At 46.2% G+C, this 20,169-nt stretch overlaps 1 protein-coding gene across 5 annotated transcripts in view; it reads right to left on the reverse strand.

Moving 5' to 3' along the window:
• The window catches only part of LYPD6 (LY6/PLAUR domain containing 6), a 32,004-nt gene extending 13,165 nt beyond the window's left edge, over positions 1 to 18,839 (reverse strand). The window contains exons 1-2 of one of the 5 annotated variants that reach the window (XM_042040491.1): positions 18,092 to 18,839; positions 17,603 to 17,851 (exon numbers count right to left, since the gene is read on the reverse strand). The gene's annotated coding sequence lies outside the window, so the exon portion shown is untranslated. Of the gene's footprint in view, positions 1 to 13,966; positions 14,234 to 17,602 lie in introns of those variants that run through there. The other 4 variants (XM_042040489.1, XM_042040492.1, XM_042040488.1 and 1 more) reach the window with 4 other exon arrangements.
• Between the last annotated feature and the right edge of the window lie 1,330 nt (positions 18,840 to 20,169).

Here is a 20,169-nt window from a genome sequence, read left to right on the forward strand (position 1 = left end):
CCTCCTGCACCAAACTGTGCTTTAATAAAGCCAGACATCAATCTGCACCATTGTGTTGCCACTCTCCCGATGTCTCTCCGGCAGGATTTGTGACAGTTCCTCTGGGACATCACCTCGCACATTTGCCATGCTAGATTAGGCACCGAGGCCCGACCCCGCGGCGTCCGCCCGAAACGAGCTCTGTGCGACGCCACGGCTCGGCCCTGCCAACGTCACCTCGAGCAAACGAGGTTTTATTGTTATGAACTCAGCCAAAATTGCAGCTTTTTCCCCCTCTCAGGGGTGTTTTGGCCCATCGCTGATTGCGCCGTTATTATTCCTTGCCTTTCCTCCATTACGAGATGTTAATGAACCCCTCAGTTTTCCCAATTCCCGCTGTAATGCCGTGTTTTTCCCCCAAATAAATTAACGTATGCACATAGCAGTTAAATGAACACCATGTGTCATTTTTCCAGCCCTGGACACAGCAGGATGAGCCCATGGAAAGGCTCCCTTCCCCTGACAGTTCACCCAGAGTTCATCCTAATTTTTATTTCCTGACCCGCACGTGAATTCCCGTTGGCACAAGGCACCAAAAATCCAGGACACACAGGAGGACAACGCATCTGCTTTCCTCATTTCTAAAGAGCACATCTCAAACCAGGCTGGAGAAGATGCCACGCCACTGTCAGCACCAGGGGAATAATTGGGAAGGGCTTGGCCATTCCCAGCTGGACAATTCCGACATCTCCGTAAAATTTAATGACCAACGACCCAAGCATCGTCCAAGGATCCTTTAGATAAGTACCTCGTTCTCATTTTTGTCTTGATAAAGTAGCTCGTGTTTTTGTGAGTCCCAATTTATCTGAGGCAGATTTCTACAGCAAAATAAATAAGATTTTCTTGTTCTATTTTATTCTTTCTGCTGAAATTTTTTGCTCCATAAGGGCTCTAACAGATTTTGTCATAAATCTCTTTGCAGAAATCACCATAATTAGTTATATTTAAAGAGCAAAATTCATCTGATTTCGTATTTTCAGTCCTGTGGCACCAAAATTCAAATATTTTCCTCCAAAAGCTTTACTCCAAGTTACCCTCTCCAGTTTTAATGTGTATTTTATTTGGTATAAATGAGAAAAGCTACATATCATTAAATAATATGAAATAAACCCAAATGAGAATGACCAATTAATGTTCTTTCAGCTGTCTGGTTAATCCATGGAATGAACAAATCCTTAATTCATGAAGATTTTCATTTGTTTTTCCAGGAAAACAAAACCCAGCAGAACCCAAAACAAACCCACTGCTCCATAAGAATTTCCAGTGTTATTTGAATTTAACGGCCAATTAATTGCCACTTGTCCTCTCAGAAAAAGCCATTTAATTCCTTTATTTTTCCAACTTGTTGATGAAAAAAAGAACTAATTAAGAGAAAGCTCATCCCCAGCACGATGGGAAGCTGTAAAACACCATCCCCCATTTTAGCCACCGCTCCCAGGATGGTTTCAAACTTCCAGCACCGCAATGAGGGGTCTCAGTGGATATTCCTGAGATGGATATTTTGGATTTCTCTTCGGTTTTTATCACATAAATGTCCTGGGAAGCTGAGCAGTGTGGGTGCCTTCCTACAGAAAATTCTCTACCCTTGGCTTGTGCAGAAAGTCACTCCTTTATTTTAATGTCATTACAATTTACTGATGGACAAAACACTCTGAGCAGCGGAATTAATTTCAATTTTAATCCATTTTTCTGACGCTAAAGGGAATAATTTTGCTGTTCCAAGTTCGGTTTGGAGGAAACCATTTATAAAGTGAATTAACCACAGAGAAAACTCCAGGAATAAAGTAGGGACATTTCCTTCCCCAGCAGCCATTGCCTTGTATATTTAATTTTTTATTCGGTTTTTACACAAGTTCTTCACCCTCGCTGCATTTCACTTGTAGATAAACACTGCCAATCAATTTTAATGTGGATTTATCACGTAAATATGGGCACAACACAATATTACAAGGAAAAATCCTATCATATTCCACAGTTAAACAGAAAAACATTCCCATGATCCATAATTGCCTGCCAGCAGGTCAGAGAGCTGAGGCATGAATTTATTTCTAGTGAGAGTAAATAGATAATTCAATATTTATTTAATAAATAAAATAAAATCAAGCTACTGAACAATTCTGCCAGCAGAAAACCAGGCTCTCATCCTCATGGATTTCACCCCAAAACAAACCTTATGATTTTTAAGCAATGCCAGAAAAGGGATGTTATTTTGTTATTTTGGGGTTTTTTTGTGGTTGTTTAATTTTTTTCATCCAATTTTTACTTCAACCCAAGAGAAATAATTCCCTGGAGCTCAGAGATTATTTGCTGCGTTTATTTGGGGTTAACTGCAAATAACAACAGTGCCCAAGGATAGAAAAAGGGAATTTTCCTGAAATTGCAGTGCCTGGATAGTGGAAATTTTCCCAAAACAACAACATTTTATTCACAATAAGCAGAATATTTCTGTCTCGTGGCAGAAACAATGCTGGCATGAATAAATCTTCCTAAAAGTAGGCTCAGATGAAAAAGGGGTGGGAAGATCATTGAGGATCTTCCAGGCATGAGATAAATCCCGAGGGTCACAGGGCCATCACAAAGTGTCCATTAGAACAGGAAAACCCCAGTTTGGGTAATGTAAAAATAAAAATTAAAAACAAAAAATAAAAATAAAAAATATAAAAAATAAAAATAATAAATAAAAATAAAAAATAAAAATAAAAAAAAATAAAACCCAAAAAAATTAAAAATAAAAATAATTTTAAAAATAAAAAATAAATAAAAATAACAAAAATAAAAATAAAAAATAAAAATAAAAAATCAGGGGAGTGAAGCACAATAACCCCACCCAGGAGCCAGGACAAGGACCTGGACACTGCCCAAGATCAGCAGGGCAAGGGAACAGGAGCTGAGGTGGGAAAGGAACGGGATGTCCAGGATGGAGAGAAACCCACACGCATTGGACAATTTTTATGGAATCCCAGACTGGTTTGGGTTGGAAGGGACTTAAAGCCCATCCCATCCCAGCCCTGCCACGGGCAGGGACACCTCCCACTGTCCCAGGCTGCTCCAAGCCCCAATGTCCAGCCTGGCCTTGGGCACTGCCAGGGATCCAGGGGCAGCCACAGCTGCTCTGGGCACCCTGTGCCAGGGCCTGCCCACCCTCCCAGGGAACAATTCCCAATCTCCCATCCATCCCTGCCCTCTGACAGTGGAAGCCATTCCCTGTGTCCTGTCCCTCCATCCCTTATCCAAATTCCCTCTCCAGCTCTCCTGAAGCCCCTTTAGGCCCTGGAAGCACCACATCCCTTTACACCTCCCCCCATAACCAAATGGGGAAAATGCAGAAGGTTTATGGATCACATCAATTAAAACTTAACCCCTTCTTGGTATTAATTAAACTTTAAACCTCTCTTCATCCGCCCTGCCTCCTGCTAGATCCGAATGCCTCATCCCCTTGGCATTACAAGGTCCACTTTCCCAAGGTTTTTTTGGAATATCACCCATAATTCAGGAGCCTGCCAGCCCAGAGATGTTATCTGGTACAAAGAATCCCTCAAAATCATGCTCCAACTCATCTGCCTCACTCACTCGCCTTCAGAACGTGCTAAAAACACAAAAGCTTTTCCAAATGTGCCCCCTGATTTCACCATTGCTTCATTTCCCCTCATGAATCACCTGGAATTCCACAGGCCACGATCTGTAACTTCCATTGTGTCACCGCTGACGTTCTCCCTGTGATTTACTGGTTTGCATTAGATCCGATCTCCACGCTCAGTCCTACCCCAAATTCATGGAGGAATTCACTCCTGACCAGGGAAATGTTGAAAATACACCAATTTTCAGCCTCTAATTTCACTCAAATTGACCTTTTCTGCCAATTATTTCCATGCTGACAGGAACAAATACCATTATAAATAATGACCCTCCGAGGGCCCCTCTTCCTGATTTTCCTTGGGAAAAACGAGGCTTCCAGGAAATTCATTCCACAACACTTCAATATTTCACCACGACAAGCACAAAGGAATATTTAAGACACAATAAACCCATTTAAATTTAAAATATTTGAACCAGAGATCTGTAGTTTGCTTCCCACTTCAAGCACTCGGCTGACACCATCATATTTTATTATATTGATTTTTAGGCTCCCCAATAATTGAAAAATCGCTTCCAAAAGGGTGAAGGATCCTTGGGAATACCAAAGGATTGCCCCTGGATCAGCACAGCCTGTGCAAAATAGAGCAGAGAGCACAACCTGGCCAGTCCAGAACATTATAGAAAAGAAAAAAAATTAAATTAAATCAGTCTAGATTAAAGGATGATAAAAATTTACTCCCTAAAGCCAACAGACTAAGTAGAAAACGGGCTAGAAATTCAAAAATCCCACTGGTCCAAAGGATACATGGGAACAGGTGTGGTAAAAGGAATTCCAAATTATTTTCCATGCCACTATTTTAATTCATTTTTTTAATAGGTCATTTAGGCCTCATGAAAAAAATCAATCAGGTCAGGTTCCTTTAGGGAATGATGGCCTTTCCAAGGATATTATAGATAAAATATAGATGACTTTGATGATATCAATGGCCAGGCTCACCAACAGACAGCCTTTTTGGCACTGAAACACCAATTTAATTCCCATGATGTCTAATCATGCAAATATCTTAAATTAATAAGGGAAGAAAGACACTTTTAAAAGAAATTTTCTTTCCTTTTTTTCTTTCTGCAAGCCCTGAGCACTTCCAGGCAACTCAGGAATGAGGTCAGCTCTGGCCATACTTGGAAATGAAGGCCTGGAGTTGGCTCATGCCAGCATGTCAGTGCTGGTTGCATGTTTATATATGAAAATATTATAATTTATTGTTAGATCTAATTGTCTATTGTTATAATTGTCCTGTATTTAAATATTATAATTCATATAATAATATAAAATCAGGGAGTCATGGAATGGGTTGGGATGGAAAGGACCTTAAAGCTCATCCCATCCCACCCCTGCCATGCCCAGGGACACCTCCCACTGTCCCAGGCTGCTCCAAGCCCCAATGTCCAGCCTGGTCTGGGACACTTCCAGGGATTCAGGGACAGCCACAGCTTTTGGCTTTAAGCTGAGAAAAGGCAGGGGTAGATGGGATATTGGGAATAGATGGGATGTTGGGAATCGATCCTCCCCTGTGAGGCTGGTGAGGCCCTGGCACAGGGTGCCCAGTGGAAGTCAGGAAGGTTTGCTAATGTATTCCGACAGAAATGACTCCAAAACCACGTGGAAACCAGGAATTCCTGGGAGCAGAGGCTTCCCCTGCTCTGCTTTCCTTTAAATCAGCAGGAAAGCTCCCACTGACCTCAAATCCCAGCTCCATAGGGACGCTGATGCCCTGAGTGGGGACAGGAGCATCCTCCTGCAAAGGCTGAGTGGGACCAGCTCCCACAGGAGCCTGATCCTGCAGAAAGCCTGGAATCCACCCAAACCTGGCCCCTCCTGCACCCAGCAGAGCTCTACACACAAACTCATAGTTGAGACCACAACTCTGATCACCACGATTCCTAAATCCCAATAAAATTAATTTGGGCTCCCAAGCACTGGAGCCCAAGCAGAGCAGTCCCAGCTCCCAGTGCCACCAGCAAATCATTCCTTTGCCATCCAGGTCCCTCATCTTCTCCATTAAAACCTTTCACAGATCAAAAAGTGATTTTAAATTGTACCTTTCTGTAGAGGAGAGGGAACCACAGAGCTCCAGAGCAGCGGGATAAGGTGAGCAGGACCAAACCGGGGAAGAGGAGCTCCCTGAGCTCCTTAAAAAGTCACCAGCAGTGGGAGAAGCACCAGGAATTAATTAAGGAACAGTTTCCCACCTCTGCTCAGGTGTCTGCTCTTTGTTTACCAGAATCACCTGACAAAAAGAATTGCTCCAGGTGAGACTGTTAGAGAAATAAATTAAAACTATAACAAACTGAAGTTTGAACAGTTTGGTTTTGTATTTGTGATCCTTCCCCTCTATGCAACAGAATTAACAGATAAGCAGGAAAGGTCTCATCCCTCCACGAGGAATTTTTTTTTTCCACACCTGCACACTTGAAATCCTAAAATTTTGCATAGGGTTGCCATGAAAATTGTTTGCCTCAGAACAGAAAATAATCAGTGGTTTAAGTCTTTGTTTTAGAGTCTTTCAGGAAATAATAATTTAAAAAACCAAAAGAAAAACAATAAAACAAAAATAAAATAAAGTTCCAAGGCGAGGTTGAAGCAACCTGGCATAGTTGAAGGTGCCCGTGGCAGGTGGGATGAGCTCTAAGATCCCTTCCTAGATTTATGGGGTTTTTTAGTGTCATTGGCAGCACACTCACCCCTCATGGCTATGATTCCCCGATAAAGCAGCAGATCCCAGCGCAGGTGGAGGCACCACTCTGGGAACTCAGGTGGGTTTTCAACCCCAACAGCCACAGAGGGGACAGAGCAAAACCCAGAACTTCCCCCTCTGGGCTTGCTCATCCTCTGGAATCCTGATCACAGCTCAAAAAAATTCATTTTTCTTCTCGAAGCGGAAAAGAAGAAATAAAAAATGTGCTGTACAACCTTCTCCTGTTATGACAGACTTGCAGACATTTCACATTTTTGATTTATTACCAGGGGCTGGTTGAGGGAGCTCCACGCTCTGTGCCAGAGATATGAGGTCATGGAGCTGAAGTTCTGACTCCCCGCCAGCTCGAGCTGTGATATTAAAAGAAGCCAAAATGAGCTTCCTGTGCAAAACTGGGAACAAAAGAGCATTTTTCCAGTGCTACCCCTAGGGTTAATAGGAATCTCAACATCCAGCTCCAGGCACAGCTCCCATCTCATCACACCATCAGCTCCTGCTTGCACGGAGCAGAAATCCAGTGTGGGCTCTTTTGGGATGTGTCTCTGTTTAAAATCAGCGCAGAGACACAGAGGGATTCCGGCAGAAGCTCCCAGCCCGGATCTCCCAGCACAGACATTCCCAACAAGGTGCTCGTTTCCCGAACGTGGAGCACACGGAATGGGGTGGAAGGTGCAGCCTCAATCCACAGCTGGGGACACAATGGACTCTGTTACCATGGGATGGTTTGGGTGTGAAGGGACCTTAAATCCCATCCCAGTCCACCTCTGCCGTGGCAGGGACACCTTGCACTATCCCTGGTTCCTCCAAGCCCCAGCCAGCCTGGCCTGGGACACTTCCAGGGATGGCACAGCCACAGCTTCTCTGGGAATTCCATCCCAGCCCCTCTCCACCCTCCCAGCCAGGAATTCCTTCCCAATATCCCATCCATCCCTTCCCTCTGCCAGTGGGAAGCCATTCCCTGTGTCCTGTCTGTCAGAGACTGAAATATTATAGTTTATGACTTAAACATTTTCTTAAAGGACTTTTAAAACTGTATTACAAAAGCTGCAGAGAAGACTCCCACACCCTGAATGGGGCCCTGAGGTCTGACAGTGCTCACTGATGAAGACAAGATGAAGTAACAGCTCAGGGCTGGGGACATTCACAGAGCACAAGCTTAACGCCCCCAAGGTGGAGACCACAGCCCCAGGGCTATCAGCTGCCAGGCTCACACAGACCCTCGCACCAAGGGGTGGAAGGAGGAGAGGCTTTGGGTATCTTGGAAAAGCCTCTGGTCAGAAGCTTATCCACAGCAGAAGGGGGTGACATGGCCCATCACAGGGGCCCCTCTCAAAGGGGTCCCCAGACCCTGCAGCAGAGCACCAGAGATGATGCAACAGCCCCTGAGTGTTGCAAAGGACAGCGTCAAGCCAGCCCCTGCAAGAGAGGCACGTGGGCGTTCCCGCCTGGCCCAAAGTGTGCATTAATCCATGGAATTCTGCACTCTTTGGCGTGTGGCAGTGTGGCCACGGCGGCCATGGGGGACCCTCACCACCAGGAGGGGAGCAATGAGACATCGCTGGGACCCTTGGATGGGTGATGTGCTTCCACCTAACCCCTGCCACCTCTCCCTGTCCCCCCGCACACCCTTCTTTTTTTCATTTCTTTCTCTCTCTCTCTTCTCTTCCCTTCTCTTTGCCTCTTTTACTATTAAATAAAATACATCAGTTTTTTGGCATCAACATCTAACCTCGTTTGGTTTTAATCTCGTTTCTGGGAATATTTTGAACCTTCTAAGCTCTTTCCAGTTTATGCACAAAGACTTAGCTTGCTTTGCTTTTCTGAGTTTAAACCAGATCGTAACACTGGCCCTCCATGCCTTGTCCCCAGTCCCTCTCCAGCTCTCCTGGAGCCCCTTTAGGCCCTGCAAGGGGCTCTGAGCTCTCCCTGTGTCCTTCCCTTCTCCAGGTGAACATTCCCAGCTCTCCCAGCCTGGCTCCAGAGGGGCTCCAGCCTTGGAGTTTGCAATTATTAGAAGTGCTGAAAAGCTTGGAGCAGCTCCGGGGCCTCCTCTGGACCTGCTCCTGATGGTGGGCCCAGAGCTGGGGGCAGCTCTGCAGGTGGGGTCTCACCTGACTGGGGCAGAGTTCCCACCTGAGTGATTATCCAGATTCTCACCCCATTATCCTCTGGACTGGCCACGGAAGGTTCCACCCGTGAAGGGCTGGACTCGGGAGATTTCTCTCTCACCACCAGCAGCCAAAGACCTGGTGATGGTGCCATTTTCTTTAAGCAACCTCAGTGCTTAATTTTACACGTCAGAGACCCAAAACAAATTCAGGCAGTGCTGTATTATCCAGTCAGGTGAGCTGCAGGAATTTGGGATTTGAAAAAAAACAAGCAGGTATTAAAATCTTACCCAAAACACTTAAAAATAATGTGAAAAATCCAACAAACGGACAGAGCTCAGACAGATCCAAGAGCGCTGGCCCAGCCCTGCCAGACCCTGCTGACAGCTGCTGGAAGCACGTGGAATCTTTCCAGGACAGATCACCTTGAAAATAATCCTCCCTCGAGAAAGCTTCTGATACCCAACGACATAAACCGCGCTCAGACAAACATGGGAAGAAGACAACTGTGAGGGAAAAATTCCTTGAAAAAGCAATTATAATACAAATTATGGCACGGTTTGGGTTGGAAGGGATTATCTAATTCCAACCCCCTCCATGGATGTTGATCAGAGAGAAAAACTGAAGATAACACTGGCATCAGTGAACACAGTTATCAGGTATTTTAGACCAAACGGGACAGAAATCAACACAATGGTTTGGAATTGCTCTCATTTCCTGAAGATTCAGGATCCAAACCCTCAGGTAGGTGTGGGATCAGCCTCGGGAATGAGGCCTCCACTCTCAAATGCATCAAACTGTCCTTGGGACTACAAATACCAGCGGGAATTTGGGTGTGCAGTGCACACTTTTCATTCTTCTATCACCCGAGAGTTTATGAAATTCCAGAGTCTTTCCTGCCTCCAAGAAAAGCCACATTTTACTGGAAGTTACCACATTTGTTAAAAGAGATCTACAGATAAAGTGCATGCTAAAGACATCCCCACAGCTTGCCCCATTGGGTAATAAAAGCTCTGTTCCTCTCCTTGTCTCCGAGTCAAGAATCCATCAGTAAGATGGGAAAAAACTCTGGGAAAATCCCACACTTTATATAAAAATGTACCAACACATTTGTCCCAAGACACCTTTCCATTCACAAAAGCCATGAAAAAACGTTGCTGCAAGGCTTAAAAACCCCGTCTCACAGAGGTTTCAGGTGCTTCTTTTTCCCATAAAACATCCTGTGGATGGATCCTGGATACAAGGATAAATAACCTTGGATTGAGACTGGAATTGGAATTATCCCAGCAACAAGTGTGGTTATAATGCTGCTCCTACTTTTGGAACCTCAACACAATTTTCATGAGGCATCACACGGTTCCCTTCATGTTTTTTGGCAACCAAGCCTGGAAAACCCCCTCCCAAAACCCCCTTCCAGCCAAGGAATTCAAATGAAAATGGGAAACAGAAGTGACAGACGCCCAGAGCTCCACACCTTGCACGGGGACAATTTGGTGCACGGTCCAAAGTACCCAACCTGTCCTAATCACCTTGAGCTCATTAATTTACAAAGCTTTGGCCCAACTCTCGGGGCTGGCAGATGATCAAGCTCTTAGTGGATGTGATTCAAACTAATCCACTAAAAGGCATTTAATTCCAGCGAGGAAATCAGGACTTTGCAATTATTAGAAGTGCTGAAAAGTTTTACTGCCAGCACACTTTCAAGGTGAGGGGAGAAACAACATCCAGCTCTGTCCACGGGGGCTTCCCACCTCAAATCCCAGTGCCAAATCCCACCCCATGGTTCTCCCAGTCCCCTTTCACTGGAGACAGGAAAAAAAGCAACTGGATGCAGCCTGTGGTGTTGCTTATTTTCCCCTTTTTCATCCTTCAGATCCCATTTTCAGTAGGATTTCCTAGGGAAAGGAGGATTTTTCCAAGTTACACAACTTCCCACTTGGAGCCATCAAGGCATTTGGCCAGGCTGGATGTGAAGGTTGGGAAGTTAATGAACATTCAATGATGGGAACATCCTCCAGCTGCCTCAGCCAAGGAAATCCTGCACTTCCATCAGTACCTCACTAAACACCAAAAAGACCAACTCCAAAAAAATCCCCAAATCCAACAGAGAAAGCAAGAGAGAAAACTTCCAGGTGTCCCAATCATGGGAAAAAAAATCAAATTACAACCCAGGATCAGACCCAAAGCTGCAAAAAGCAGTTTCCTCACACGTGGGGCTCATGGTGTCCTTGGAGCCAGGAATGTTCCTGGGAAATTTTTTTGTTAAACCGGGTCACTCTCAAGACTTTTATCTTGCCAGTTCCAGAAAGCCGAGGCCTCGTTGTCTGAACACCAACCCAAACACCACCAAGTGCCATTTCCAGCTAAAACATTTTAGTGTGCATAAAACTCTCCTTTTATCAAGCAGGTAAATATTCATGCATTTAACAACACTCTCGGTTGCCTCAATTAAAATTTGCTCCATAAAACACTTCCACAGAAGAACATTCCTGAGGACAAACACCACCCAAAAAAGCCTTTTCCCCTTTTCCTACTTGAATATCAGATCTAAACCCAAGGTGGAAGCTGTTTAAAATCTCTGTTATCTGGGAAAAAGTAAGAAAATAATGATATTAATTTTTAAAACATTGTGAACTCCCCCAAAAATGCTCTGTACTCTATTAAATGTTTAAACAGTGCAAAGCTTGGTTGATACAAGCTGAAAATAGTTTAATAGCAGTGAAACTTCCATAATAGAACTGCAGCTGATAAAACAAATTCAAAACCTTCTCAATCCTTGAAGACCACCTGATGAAGACAGAGATCTCTATATTTGTGCACATATTTTGTAGAGTTATATAAAATAGATAATTTAGATGTATAAAATAGATACTTTAGAGACATAAAATAGGTATTTTAGACGTATTTTTTGTACATTTATCCATGGATGGACACACAGTCCTCCTCCAGCAGAGACAGGAGGTAAAATGAGGACAACAAGGCCACTTAATCTTGGGATGCAGGGAATCCACAACGTTTTCACTCCCCACAAACCACTCCTCGTTTCCACCTCCATGGATACCCCAAGAAACTCTTCTCCACCAAATAACCTCCTTGGAAAACAGCTCCACAAAATCCCAGCAGGAATCCCGAGGGTCCAGCTCTGACATTTACGGATGGCTCCGGATCCCAACCCCGCGCTCACCCGCTCCTCCAGCGCTGCTCCGCGCCGGCACCGCCCCCGCCGGCCCCTTGGATCTTCCTGGAGAGGAGCCTCTCGGAGGGCTGGAAGCTCCTTAAGAGCATGAACACATTTCAAGAGATATTAACTCTTAATATCTGCAGACTGGCATCTGCTTCCTCGGCAGTTTAGCCCCAAATGTACGTCTGGGAAGAAGGAGAGCCCTAAAACCAGGCGGGATTTCTATGAAATCCAGCCCTGCACTGGTTTGGCTTTAGAATCTTGTTATACAAACATGAGAATCCCAGGAAAACAAACTCCCTTTGGCGAAATACTGAAGGTTGGGAAAGCCTGGTCAGGCACAAAAACAAAGAGCTCAGTAGATGTGGCGAAAATAAAACATGCAAAAATAAATTCAACACCGTTAAATATTTAAATATACATAATAACACAATAGAATGGGCCAAATTGGTCATAAAAACACAATAATATGTAAAAAAAAAAAGCCTAAAAAATCTGAAAGTTCAAATGGTCTACTTTAGTGTTTTGTTTCATATATTTAGATTTGCCACAAGCCTTACACGGGGACACTCAAACAAATCTCATTCCTACAAACACAAAAATCGACTCTAAATAAACTGCATGTGCACGGCACCGATGAAACCAATATTTGGGATGTGGAATGAAAGTGCTGCCTCTTGGGATTCTGGCCAGGAAAGCCCACGAGACCCCAAGACTTGAGCAGCAGATGCACAGAGTGAGGTCTTGAGATGCTCAGATTTCATCAAGGGCTCCCATTCTTCTGAGGACAAGAGCCATTGTTCCCTGTGCCACCAGGGCTCTTTGGGGACACTGCTGATGCACATCTGCCCAAATTAGGTTTTCTTCAATTCCTCAAAAATAACATCTGAAAAGCAACCTGGTGGAATTTGCCACATTTATTCAAAAATGTGTCGGTGTGAAACAACAAATAAATTAAAATCCGCAGGAGGTGGCAGAGAGAAATGCAGGGGTTTAAAGGAAGAATATTTTGGTTTGATTGTCCTTCTTCCTACCAACCTCATTTTCAGGTGACTTTGTGGCAGATATTTATGGCATAACTTCACCTTGTCGTCCAGACACACAATATTTACTTTAAAAAGCCATCCTACAGCTGATTAAACTCCAAAAATGAGCTTTTCAAGCCCTTTCCTCCACCAGCCAGACCCAAAAATTCCTGATTTCCGTCATGGGAGCGTGAATTTGGTGTCACAGAAGGACAATGAGCTGCAATCACCCCGCCTGCACTCCAGAAGCAGAGCTGGAAAACGCTGGACTCACACTGCAAGGTGATTCCAGTTGGAAATCTCTGCCTGGATAAAAGTATGCTAACAGTGAAAGGGAACAGGGACTGGAGTTAAAAACTTCCAACCCTTCAGGGAGGAGAACGTAATCAGTAAGTAAATAAATTAATTAATTAATAAAGAATCAGAGCAGCAGTTCATGAAATTTCCTGAGGGAAGATATTTTTGAGGATTTTTTTAAAATTGCCCCAGGGCACTTAAAAACCACATTTAATAAGCTCAAAATTAAGCAAGGTTAGGAGTGTGCAGCCTTCAGCATTTCTGGACATAAAACACCAGGAAAACACCCTCCTTCCATGAGTTCCACTTTTCCAGAGTCATTTTATTCTCTGCACTACAAACCAATCCTGAATCCAGGTAATTTCCTCTGTTAATCTGGTTTTATGCTTCTTTTTAGCACAGCACATCCCTTACGAGGGAAACTCCCTCCTCGGGACAAACCCCCGGAATTCTGTGAGCTGCCTGATGCTGAAATATTTCTCTTCCCATTTTTCCAGCCAAATCCTTCCAGTATCCACAGGGATCATCCCACAGCGAGTCAGGCACCTGCCCGAGCGTCATAATTCGTCTGCACAGCAGCTCAGGAGATGAAAGCAGAGACACACAAAAGCTCGGGGTTGACTGATAGGAAGTAATTGCAGCCAGAATTCCATGACAGGAATTTATGGAATTCTATTAAAGGCACTTGCAGAGGAAGAGAATGAAAAAAAAGAACCAAAAACCCCTCAAATTTAAATAGAACGCACCAAATTTGATAAAAATATAGGAATGATTCTCATTAAACAAGTAAAAGACATGAAAGAAAAACATGATAAAAGTTTCATTTTAGTAGACGTAATACCTCTCATCTTTTCCTATCATATTTAGCAGTTTCTAGAGAATATTTAGCAGTTTCTAGAGAATATTTAGCAGTTTTTAGAGAGTATTTAGCAGTTTATATAGAATTAGGAAGCCCCTGGAAGAGCTTACTCAGGAATTACACACCGATGGAGCAGCAGGAGGCTTTTTTATGTCATCATCCCAAATCCATCCCAACTTGGAGGCTTCCACAAAGGATTTCCCGAGTATTCCAGCAAAGCCAAGCCCTGGCAGGAGGCACAGCTCCTGCTGAGTGCATCTGCAGCATCCCTTGGGAGAGAGCCCCAGTCTTAACTCCCTGCCCTGGCACTGCTGGCAGCTCGATAAATGGGAATATTGTGATTCACAGGGAATTGCTGGAGAAGGGGCTGAGCTGGGATCACGTAGGCACGACTGGGCAATGAACAAGCGGCCGTTTATACTGAATTTTTCCCCGGTTTAACACGTGCCAAGGGATAAACCGTGGGTTTATTGGATGTACAGATGTCAAAAATAGATATTTATGGGGTTAACAATGATGTGTTGTTGGTGGGGAAGGAGTCCTGCCTCTGGACACACATTTCTCCTGTGAAGCCCTCCAAATTTCCACAACAGGTTTGTAAAAACTCAACGAGGGACACCAAAGTGGACGTGGAAGAGCCCAAATCGCGGCCCTGATGGGAAATGATGATTATTTCTGGGAACATATGGCCACGGAGGGATAAGGACTCTGCTCCTCTCTGAGTAGGTCACACCATGGCACAAAGAAAACAGAAAACTCACCGGGGGGAAAATGGGTCTGTAACAGGGAAAAAAAAGAGGAATTATTCACTCTGTAGGAAAAAAAGAAGGATTTCTGACAAGTCTTGTCATTCAAACGGGAAAAAAAATCACGGAATCCAAAAGAATTTTTAAAAAGAGGTGGAATAATCAGGGGATATATTTGTACTTTTGTCCTTCCTCTCCCATTACACCACAAGAAGGGATTGTCCGATGTAAAAACCTATCCAGAGTGGCAACGAGCCACCAGAAATTCTACCTTGCCACCTGCTTTGTGCTGCTCCCGCTGAGCCAAGGTCTGCTGTCCAAAGGCAGATCCCAATCAGCAAGGCAGACACGGCACCTTTCACCCAGGGCCCACGTCAGCCCAGGCCCCACGACTGAAATAACAGTTTGTTTTTGGGCTAAATGAGTTGCTTTTCACTAAATAGGTCTTGCTGAGCTCTATCAAGCCAGACCAGCAGCAGCAGCACCAGATACCTCCAGCTCTCCTGGAATTGTCCATGGCCAAGCTGGGCCCTTGGATCACTTGACCCCAAGGACTCGCTCTGCCCATCCCATCCCATCAATGTGACAGACATGAGGTGCAGGAAAAGGAGGGGGGTCAGCACTTCCTGGCCTCAGGTCCTAAAAATCATCTTGAAGGATGTCCAGCATTAATTTTTAGTGCTCCTTAAATCCCTTTATTCATCCATGCCGTGAGAAACTGGATTGATCAACAAAACATGGGATGCAACTTGGGTTTCCATTGGAAAACCCCAACCCTGCTGAAGAGCAGAGCTGAAAGCAAATAATTTATTCCCTTTCCAAGCTCCATTGTAACTTATCCTTCACTTTTACACCAGAAAGTGGCAGGAAATCAGCCTCGAGATCAGACACGCGAGCGCCAAATAATGAAACGAGCGGATCGCTGATGCATAAATAAAGTTTTAGATTCACAGGGAACAAGTCTCCCTCTGTAACACGGCCAGGGTGACTTTTCAGATGTTTTTATGCCAGCAGTGGCCTAAAAAAAAATCCAGTGGGAACGGGAAGGGTTGGATTCCCTCCCTGCTGGCACCTCCCAGGGCTGTACGGAGGCAGCGGGGTTAGACCTGGGAGCAAGCCTGGTTAAACCCTGTCCTTGGTGTTTGCGTAACTAATGAGTGGATGAGTGGGAATCATTTTATCCAAGCAGTCCTAATGAGCTAAATCATTTGGGGATCATTTGTCTCACTGAGGATTTGTTTTTAGCTCGCTCCGCCGCCAAGAAAACGCGGATCCAGTGGAGAAACCTCATCCCGACACCTCCTCCCTTCCAGAGCCTGGACCCTGCGAGCTCATCACCGACCACAATCAAGCAAAAATACCCAAATTTGCGTTTCCCTGCCCTGCCCCCAGCACTGGTTGCAGAGGGAACGGCACCATCGAGTTTCCACAGCAGGAAAACGAACTCGCGGCTCTGAAATCCGCAGGATTCCGCGAGGCTGGAGCGGGATGCAGAGCCAGCCTGACCTCCTGACACCACCAGCGCCAGCTCTGAGCCAGCCAGATCCTCCCATCTCAGTGCAAAACGGCTTTCCCACAGCAATAAAAGCAGGGGAAAATCCAGCAGAGGTTGTTCTAAAGGTATGGTGATGGCCACTCCGGGGATTTCCACCCACTTCTCACTGGGATTGTTGGGATTTACAACAACTCCCACGGAACAAGCTCTCCAAAGCAATAAATAATTTATTTTTATATAGAAAATACAGTTATTGTGCCGGTTCTGCCCAGTGGAAGTTCACAATCCATCAGCCCAGTGGCTGGTGTGGCCTGGAAATGAATCTTGAAGTGATTAAAAAACAAAATTACCCACAGCCTGGGCTCCTGGCACCGGAAAAAATCAGCCAATACACTCCTGACAATGTGGGTTCCACCCAATGGATATTCCTGCAGGGACTGCCACAATTCGGGCAGGTTTTCATACCTGCCCGTGTTCATTGCCAAATAAAAACTCCCAAAATAGGCAGATATAGAAAAAAATTATCCAGCTCGTTGTATTGGCAAGTGATATGCTTAGGAATGGAATGTAATGATTATTAAGGAATTGTTAATATTCCCTCCAAGTACACAGCACTTTAGCAGGAAAGAGCACATACTCCGGCTACACCCTGGAAATACAATTATTTATCTATCAAATTGATTTAATTTTTCATTTAATTTAATCCAAAACTAGGCTGGATAGGGCTTGGAGCGACCAGTGTCCCTGCGCATGGCAGGGGGTGGAACGGGACGAGCTTTAAGGTCCCTTGCAGCCCAAAACATTCCATGATTTTTTTACAGAGCAGCATTTTTAATTAACAGGGAAGAGGAGTGGGAAGCTTTTTAGCGGCAGCACCGTGATTCTCTTTTACTCCCAATAAATATAATTATTCCCTTTGCTTTCACGCGGAAAACGACTCGTGAAGAGCCACATTTCCGTAAAGCGGCTCCCAGAAAAAATTAAAAATAATGATAATCACACCCTCAGCCTCCTGCCAAACCCCAGAGCCCCGCTGGGGAGCGGGGCAGGACCAGCCCCGGGAGCGCCTCCATCACCTCTCCAGCGCCAAAAACACCCGGAGCACCCTCTCCTGCGGCTGTGACCCCCAAAAAACAGGGAATTTGAGGGCAGAAGGGTGGGTCCAAACACGGGGGGCTCCTGGAAACCCCTTCCAGCTGCCCCCGGGGCTCATCCCGCCGCTCCCGCGGCAAGCGCGGGGCCGGTTGTGCTCCTGGAACGGAGCGAGGAGTTCCCAAATCCAGCTGGAATCACCGAGCCGGGGCTGAACGAAGGGAAAATGGGTATTTCCCTTTAACCCGACAGAGGCACGGGTTGTTTTCCTAAGCACGTGTCAACCCAAGTGACTTCTCGACTGAAAAATAATCGCTTTTTCCGCTGTGACAATAGAGAAAACAATAGAGAAAAACAATAGGGAAAACAGCAGGGGAAAGGGGTAGAAAGAAGGGATTTGGGGCGTTTAAACAGAGACAGGGATGTACCTTTGCCGCCCGGATTTGCCAGCCGCTGGCTCAGGGATTTTCCATCGCGCCCTCGGCGGCCGGGGCAGCCCGGGAGCCGGGAATGCGGGAGCCGGGAATGCGGGACCCAGGGATGCGGGAGCGGGCTGGGCTCGCCTCCCTGCCGGGGCCGGCTCATGGAGCGGCAGTGCCCGCTCTCCTGGGCTGGGAAGGCGAGATTAGGATCTCCGGCGGGCTGGGAATTGTGCTGAGCTCCAGCTTTCCTTCGTGCTTCATTAAAAAGGAGATGCTGCGTTATTCCGCGCCGGTGTACACAGATCAAACAATCAGGCGCTTCTCCTGCTCGTCTTTGTTCCAGGGAAAATAAACTATGGATAGCAAGGGATGAATTCAAAAGCACAGGGAATTAGCAGCTAAAAGGGAGAGGAATCCTGCGAGCCAGAAACGACCCGAGCACCTCGCCAGCACCATCCAGGAGTGACCCACCAACATTCCTGCCTGTGGAATTACCTTATTCCCAGCAGCTTTTCCGCTCTGCGGGGCTGGTGCTGCTCTTCCCGAGGGTGACCGGCCAGCGAGTTCCAGCTCCCGGCTCCAGCTGGGAGTGTCTGCCCGGCGCTGAATCACCGCCTGATCCCAGCACAGGGTTGCAGAAAGCTTTACCCAAGCAAAACTCCGGCTGCGAGGCTGCGGGGTTTCATCTCGTGCCAGTTTCCAGCGGGGTTTGTTATCTCGGCTGCTCGCAGGTTTTAAGGACGTTAATGAGGTTTATCACGCCGAAGTCACGGCTGTGTCTCGGCAGGCCGAGCACGAAAATCCCCACGTATTTCCAGACCATGACATCACATCTCAGCTCGGTAAAGTGGCTTTTAGATAAGAGGCAATGCCCCCTCCCTGAGAATTCCGAGATAAAATAGTGAAGAAGGGTCGTCTGTTCGCACAGGCTGAAGTTTAACAGCACCGTTTAATTCATTTCGGAACATTAATTAGTCATGCAGAAAGTATTCAAAACAGTCTGAGCACCGATTCAGAAAGGAGCATTACTATGAAATCAGCACTGGCTGCCAGCTGAGAGCTGCTCGGAAAGGCAGGAATGCTCCTGGGAGAAGCTTCACAACCTCTCTCCCACTGCCCTCCCCACTCCCAGCACACAAATCAGGGGCTCCACGGCACCACCGGTCTTTCCTGCTCCGTGCTTGCTCCCGTTTCCTCTTCCAGTGGCTATGGGAAGAGCATCTCCAAAATGGAACCTCCCTCAAGCAGGTCTGACACAGCCTGAGACACTTCCGTCCTCTGCCACGCGTCCGCTCCTCTGCGTAACTTCATTTAAATCATAGAATCCCAGAAGATCCTGAGCTGGAAGGGATCCACCTGGACCATCCAGTCCAACCCCTGGCCCTGCACAGGATACCCCAAAAATCCTCCCTGAGAGCATTGTCCAAACGCTCCTGGAGCTCTGGCAGTCTTGGGGCTGTGCCCATTCCCTGGGGAGCAGTTCCAGTGCCCCAGCACCCTCTGGGAGAACAATCTTTTCCTAATATTTGCTCTGTTGATATAAACATTGATCACTCCCTGAAAAAGCTGCAAAGTCAGACCCAAATCTGGAATTAATCGCTTATTATTCACCTACATGGCATCTTGGAGATGTCCATGTTTTCACCTCGGAGATGTCCATGTTTTCACCTCGGAGATGTCCATGTTTTCCTCTTAGGGTTACTAAAGCATGAATATTAATTTTAAAAATTCCTTAGGCTTTTGTATGAAAAATGCTGCAAAACTGAGCACTGAGTCAGGGACACGGACAAACCTCCCCACTGTGTCCCAAAATTCAGATAAAGGCTGGAGGAGAACTTGAAAAAATTCCTGGAAGGAGGACTAGAAGAACAGGCATCGAATAAAGAGATTTGGGAAAAGCTTTAAGGGAGTAAGGAACAGATCTCTGCGTGGGCAGGGAGTGATCTCTGTCCTTGCCCCGCTGCAGGAGCAGCGCTGGGGTGGTTCTGGACCATGAACTGCTCGGGCAGGAGATCTGAAAGGCAGATCTGGGTGTCAGGACTTAGTCAGGGCTGGGTGTGGAGGCCAAGAACTCAGTGCTGAGCAGGCACCGGGATGGAGAGGGCAGGAACAGGGAATTCCGTGTGGGAAGGAAGCCATGGCAGCCCCAGAGAGAGACAGGGATTGCTTGGGCTACGAATCCCAGAATCCAGGATGGGTTGGTTTGGAAGGGACCTTAAAGCCCATCCAGACCCACCCTTCCATGGGCAGGGACACCTCCCACTGTCCCAGGCTGCTCCAGCCCCAATGTCCAGCCTGGCCTTGGACACTTCCAGGGATCACCCCAGGGGCAGCCACAGCTTCCCTGGGCACCCTGTGCCAGGGCCTGCCCACCCTCCCAGGGAAGGATTCCTTCCCAATATCCCATCTAAATCTCCCCTCTTTTGGTTTAAGGAAGCATCTCCCTGGGTTTTATCAGGTGGCAGCTGCAGAAGTGGCTGAGGCACAGCAAACACGCCATGGTTCTCTACAGAGGGAGGTGGCAGCCAGCCTCATCCCAAAAATAGATGGGTAGAGAAAGAAATCTCCTTTTA

Source organism: Corvus kubaryi, unplaced genomic scaffold (genome assembly GCF_017639235.1).
Source record: "Corvus kubaryi isolate FWS band 111438036 unplaced genomic scaffold, C.kubaryi_AGA036_p1.0 37396, whole genome shotgun sequence".
NCBI classification, from domain to species: Eukaryota; Metazoa; Chordata; class Aves; order Passeriformes; family Corvidae; genus Corvus; species Corvus kubaryi.